The sequence below is a fragment of the Gymnoscopelus microlampas genome (assembly GCF_963454915.1).
Source record: "Gymnoscopelus microlampas genome assembly, chromosome: 9".
Lineage (NCBI taxonomy): Eukaryota > Metazoa > Chordata > Actinopteri > Myctophiformes > Myctophidae > Gymnoscopelus > Gymnoscopelus microlampas.
Window position 1 is genome coordinate 42,576,725 of NC_139946.1, and position 6,609 is coordinate 42,583,333.

Here is a 6,609-nt window from a genome sequence, read left to right on the forward strand (position 1 = left end):
ACAGTTCACAAAGAACATATCTCTTCATTATGAGATGCTAAAATGCTTTTTTGGTGATGGATGAGTACAGACTGCAGACTAGAAAAGTGCTCTCCTCTGAGCGAAGATCTCCACCAGAGCTGGGTCAGTTGAATGCAGCCATCACACAAGGAGGCTCCAACGACAGACGGTACAGCTGTTTGAGTTTGTGGCGCCCCCTATGGGTAGAAGTGAAAGCGGTTTTGGAGGTGCACTCTATAGAGGCCCCTCAACGAAACACTTTGATTCCAATTTGCATAAGATTGGATGTTCATTGTAAGAAATAGGCCCTGCCCACAAATTTGTGAAGGCAATTACAGGCAAACGGTATGGAGTATAAAAACCCAGTTTGACGGTCATTGTCATATGATTTTTTTTTCACGACCCACTGTACGGTTCCAGAGTTATAGGCCAAAATGCGAAGCGGCTTGTCATAGCGCCACCATGAGGCAAAATTGTTTTAATTTGTGGTAGAGATTCTTCCTTGGCCCACTGGGAGTGAGTGTACAAAGTTTCACACTGACCGGTCCAGCTGTGTCTGAGATTTGCTGCTCACAGACAGATTCAGAGACAGACAGAGAGAGACACACTCATGGAGCTGAGTGATTTGTAAAGAATAGCCTAGGCCCTAGGATACAAGTAAATCAAGAAAATGTGTCCTTGAGATTTTTTTAATGATTCATAAAAAATAAAAATAAAACGTAATAATAATGATGAATTAAAATGAAGTGAAGTATCTGCCCCATGAATTGGATATTATTTATTAAAGAACTTATTACTGATGATTGATGAATCATTTTCAATTGCAGTCTTTGAAGTTTCATAATGGTGCAAAGCTTCACCCTCTGACTTTGGTCTGAATGTTTTTCCAGAACTGCCGAGGTGATTTATCTCTGTTCTCTCTTGTGGTTGTTGTGTCCTGACCCTGTCCCTCCAGGCAGCAGTTAAGGCCTGCTCATTAAGGTCTAATAGAAGGTTCTGTGGGTCTTAACCTGATCACACAGAGGCTACCATGCAGGAAAGCACGTACAAACACATGCATGCTCACTCTGTCACACGCAGCTCACACTCATACTGTCTGCACTATGAATGAACACACACACACACACACACACACACACACACACACACACACACACACACACACACACACACACACACACACACACACACACACACACACTGTACAGTATGCGGGATGGGTCTGGATGTCTGGTCTAGTGTCCAGTGGAGAGAACACTGCAGGGTATCTGAAATGACTCATATCTCTTTGGTGTGTTCTATATTTGTAACGTTATTGAAGCTGATTGTCTCTGACCTGATTTAAATCACACGTGTGTGACTCATCGGTACACGTTAACGGGCCATGTCATTTTAAAATAAAAGTCCTCGCCAATGGCCTGGACCGCTGGCGTAGAGGTCCAGGCACCTATGGGCTCAATGCGCGAGTCCCGATCCCGATGACCTTTGCTGCATGTCACTCCCCATATCTCTCTCCCCATTCCCTGTCGGCCTACTGTCCTATCCATAAAGGCACAAATAAAGGCACAACCCCCCCCCCCCCCACCCCCCACCCCCCCCCCCCCCCCCAAAAAAAAATTGTCCTCACCAATAACATAGTTTTTTTTTACTTTAGTTAACCACTTAACACATCGGGTGCCAAACACGGTTTAAAAAAAAACATGTTTTCAGAGAGTAGTGCTTAGGTGTCAGTCTTTTTTTTTTTTCACAAGGGGGGGGCTCGCATGAGAGATGTTATTGTTCCAAGCGTTAGCCAGGACCATCGATCGTCGTGCACGCATCCATTGTTTGCGTGTGGGTGCTCGCCGTGGAGTCCACAGCTATAAACAGCACAGCGTTTCAAACGGTGAGATCTCTGGCACTCAACGTAATCTGTTTTAATAAAACGCTGGCACCCGTTGTGTTAAACCCTATACTTCGTTAACCAGGATCCCCAATAAGGGTCTCTACTTGGCCTCCCCCCATAACAAACTGTTCGACGAAAATAGCCGATCTACAATCTCAGAACCTCGCAATGTGCTGTGATCTTGCAGATCGTCTAGTTTCGCAGAATGCTTGCCTATTATGACATTCCCAGATTATGAACGTATATGGTTCATGTGGTTTATGTACGTTAATGTAGGATCAATTCAGCAATCCACCTAATCCTCTACTTTCATACGAAATATATATACATAGCCTATATATGTATATGCGAAAACCAGAAGTGCAGAGAAAGAACCGACCTGCCTCCCTCCCCAGCGACCTGAACATCCATTATGACCGGTTCGAGACCAGCTCCACCCCACAGCAACCTGACGGGGTCAGCACCTAACTGAGCTGACAGATAGCATTGACATTAACCAGCAATGATGAGCAGCACCACCTGGGGAGTCCACCCCACTAAACATCTCCGAGGCTGACGTGTACACAGCCTTCAAACGCGTGAACATCCGTCAGCATAGGCTGCATGCCCTGACGGGATCCCAGGCCTCATATGCAGACCAGCTGGCGGGAGATTTTGCGGACATTTTTAACCTCTCCCCTCGATCTCCCAGGCTCTGCGGTCCCCGCAGGCTTCAAAATGTCCACCCCCAGCACTCCAAAGTGACATTCCTGAATGATTGGAGACCTGTCGCTCTCACCCCAATAGTCAGCAAATTCTTTGAGAGGCTGGCAATAGGCTCTATATGCACAGCAGCCATATTGTGAAGACATTCACAGGTGTTACCAATGATACTAATGATGGTTCTGTTCCATTCTGGTCAAACAGAGTCAGGGTTGCTGATATTGTGCATGTTGGCTCACAGGAAACACTCTGCTACACCAGTGGGTCTCAAATTGGGGTCCAGGGACCCTCATGGTTCCTTGAGGGGTTTCCAAATGGCCCCTTACGGGTGTGTAACTCTGAGAGTGTACAAATGGTTCCATTTGTACACTCTCAGAGTTATAGGGGTCGTTGACTTTTTTTAAAGTGTGAGAACCACTGTGCTACACAAAATGGAACAGAGCCTTCATTAGTGTCATTGGTAACTGTGCATAGAGCCTATTTGCATATTGTCAGAACCGATCCATTGGACAAGAACATACGTAGGTTGTTCATGGAATACAGCTCAGCATTCAATACCATAGTGCCAGCAAGGCTTAACACAAAGCTCAGAGACCTCGAGCTGCACCCCAAACATGTGCGACGGGATATTAGGTTCCTGATTTGTTTGCGCCATGATGCCATGGCGACACATTGAGGTTAGACAACAACACACTCCATATTTGGGCGTGGTTGCATTGGGCGTGACATGAGCGTGACGTCAGAGGTCTGCCCGCCGGTCCTCCCTTAAGCCAATTTTAATATAGGATGTGTAGATATCTTTGATTTCTTTCCCCCTCCTCTCCCTATTTTTTCTGGAAAACGACAAAATGATGGAGCTGGCACTAAAACGAATTTCACCTCCTGAATTAAACCTGTGATGTGACAATAGAACTGATTCTGAAAGCACAAACCCTTTATAAATAAGAAGAAGAAGTTGCCTATACAGTATGTAGCCTGCAGTCTAAAGGAGTGTCACGGTACAGAGCTATACGTCTACAGTTTCTTTGAAGACCAATTGTTGCTGACAGCTAGTCATTATTAAAATATTAATGTAAAAACAAAAAATAAGCGCATACGCACTCAAGCCATGAGAACAACGTTGACACAATGTTATCAAAGTTTCTCAGAACATTCCCATGTCTTTTAAGTGGAGCCAAGTGTACAATCTGATTCGAGTCGCTTGACAGAGCCTACACAGTAGGGTACCCATGGCCTCTGTCTTTTATGATGCTTGAGCAAACATTAACAATACTCTATATATGTATGGTCTCAGTACATCAACACTGTCTAATTTTAGACACTGGGAGTGGGAGTACAATTTTAGTAAAATTTTCCCCCAAAAAAATAATCTTAATGGGAATATCAGTGGTGGAAAAAGCACTCAAATGTTTTGCTTAAGTAAAAGTATCAATACCGCAATGTAGAAGTACTCTGTTACAAGTAAAAGTCCAGAATTCAAAATGCACTCAAGTAAATGTATTGGTTAATTTATTGGTATCAAAATGTACTTAAGGTACCAAAAGTAAAAGTACTAAAATGTTTGATAATAGCAGATCTACAAGCTCACAACGCGTCGCCTTGCGACGCGTTGTGAGCTTGTATAAAATAAGGCTAAAGGGTTTAACGTATATTTGATATTGTAATAATAATTCATAACTGCAAAGTAACTAGTAACTAAAAGTGTTTTAAAAAAGTACAATATTTGCCTCAGAGATTTAGTGGAGTAGAAGTAAAAGTATAGACAATTGGAAACACTCCAGTAAAGTAAAAGTAACTCAAAATTGTGCTTAAGTACAGTATTTGAGTAAATGTAACTTAGTTACTTCACACCACTGGGGAATAATTTATTTTTGAACAATCTGATCTCAAAGTCTTCTGTTACTGTGTGTGACTGTGATGTATTCTCCTCTCTCACCCATTATTCACAATTCTCAACAAGTTGAGATGAGAGTATGAAGCCTGTGAGGTGTGGTGTCATCATCATTATCCTTCAACTTGTGTGGCTCCTTATCTTCCGTCCAGTCACTGTTGTTAGTGCTCCAGGAGGCATATTTGAAAACATGTCTGCAGCCAGCTCCCTTCTGTTAATAGAGGGGCTAATAGTGATCGTTGGCAAAGCGGAGCACATAAATCAGTCTCCTGAAACCTCTGTGATGATCTTATCGGGTAATGCCGTCAGCCCTGTGTTCTCGGCTCAAATGAAAGATCGTATCTTCTGGTTCGTTTGGTAGAACAGGGGTCATATTTCAGACTGTGGAAAAAAGGATGTGGGGGGGAAAAAGCTCTCTCATCAGCCCCTCATAATTTTAGCAGGGATTAATAACGTTCTATTATCCATCATACAGTCAAAATGTCAGTTTTGATTTATATAACCTTTATCTGTTTTTGCAGCAAATTTTTTTGTGGACTTTTTTCCCCGTTTCAAAGTGTGCCAGTGAGGTTTGTTTGCAAGACCTGTCACGATTATCAGGCTATACAAAGTGGCCACTGGAGAACATTGGAGATGGTGCGCAACATGTACAAGCAATGCGTTTTGCTTATAACCCTATGAGACGTTTGTCAGAAATGTCATTACTTCCTTTGGGGACCTGTAAAGGCCATGATCCTTCATCTATTTCTAGGATCTGTGGCAGTAATGAATGCATCCACGCATGCTTGCGTCTGACAGTGTTTGTGTTGACAGCCGCTCGTGCAGAACATCTGTTTCCCGTTCGTTTTCTGCTCACAGCTCTTTGACATCTTTTGCTTATTCTATGTCATACATGGGCAACTGGCGGCCTGGGGGCCACATGCGGCCCCCACCTTCACTTAATGCGGCCCATAGGATATTATTTAGTTCAGCTGTTACAATTTCAAACATGCAAACATGTTACTTTTCAGGATTCCAATTAAAAAATAGCACAAAAAAAAATCTGGATTCTAATTCAAAAATAGCAAAAAATAGCAGATCTACAAGCTCAAAACGCGTCTCGCTGGATTTTTTGCTACTTTTGTGTGACAAAAAATGGCATTAGTACAGCATTCATTTACGAAAAAAAGTTAAAATACGGAGATAAGAGGTGTCTGACAGTATATGCAATGTGGCCCTCTGGAGTGAGTGTGGAAATATAGTGGCCTTCTCCATCATCAAAGTCGCCCACCCCTGTTCTATGTGGTGCAGTCCTCTCATCTTGCTTTGTTCTGTGGAAGCAGAAAGATCACCCGCATTGCTGCCCATGCTCTTTCTGCTATATGAACTGTTCTGAGCCATGCACCCGGTAAAGTCCCTAGACCAGTGGTGTAAAGTAACTAAGTACATTTACTCAAGTACAATTTTGAGGTATTTTTTACTTTACTGGAGTATTTCCGGTTTTCAGTACTTTTACTTCTACTCCACTACATCTCAGAGACAAATATTGTACTTTTACTCCACTACAATTGTTTGAAATCTTTAGTTACTAGTTACTTTGTAGATTTAGATTATTATTACATAGCATACATTAACCACTTCAGCCCTATACATTTAGGCCATTTGAAAATAGCCGATCTGGCAGTAGATTTGCTATTTTCAAAGGATTTTTATACATTTGAAAACTTGTGCATCCATGTGATGTTTTTCTTTATATATACATTGCATTATTGATACTTTTACTTAAGTAAAAATGTGAGTACTTTTCCCACCACTGCCCTAGACTGATTGTTGTTCTTATTGTTGTTGTTATATTGTTCTGTTAGGCCTAATACTGTCTGAGGGAAGAAAGAAAGGATTTCCAGATGTGGAGAAATAGGTCTCCCTCTAATTGTTTTGTATTGGTTTGTTTTGCGTCTGTTGTTTCTTTAGTGTTCATGTATATTTCAAAAAAAGGTTAAACATTACTGATTAACCTAAAACAAACAATGAAATTGCTGTGTATCTCAAATATTTAATCTGAGGGGATTAGGCAGGCCTAGACATGGGCCATGTTTTGTGGTAATCTTATCCCTGGATGAAGCAAATAATCAATGTATGTTGTATGTATATA

The 6,609-nt window shown here is 42.0% G+C and overlaps 1 long non-coding RNA gene across 1 annotated transcript in view; it reads right to left on the reverse strand.

Moving 5' to 3' along the window:
* LOC311051858 overlaps positions 1 to 6,609 on the reverse strand; it is a 255,015-nt gene that overhangs the window by 89,260 nt on the left and 159,146 nt on the right. The gene's annotated exons all lie outside the window — the stretch shown is intronic.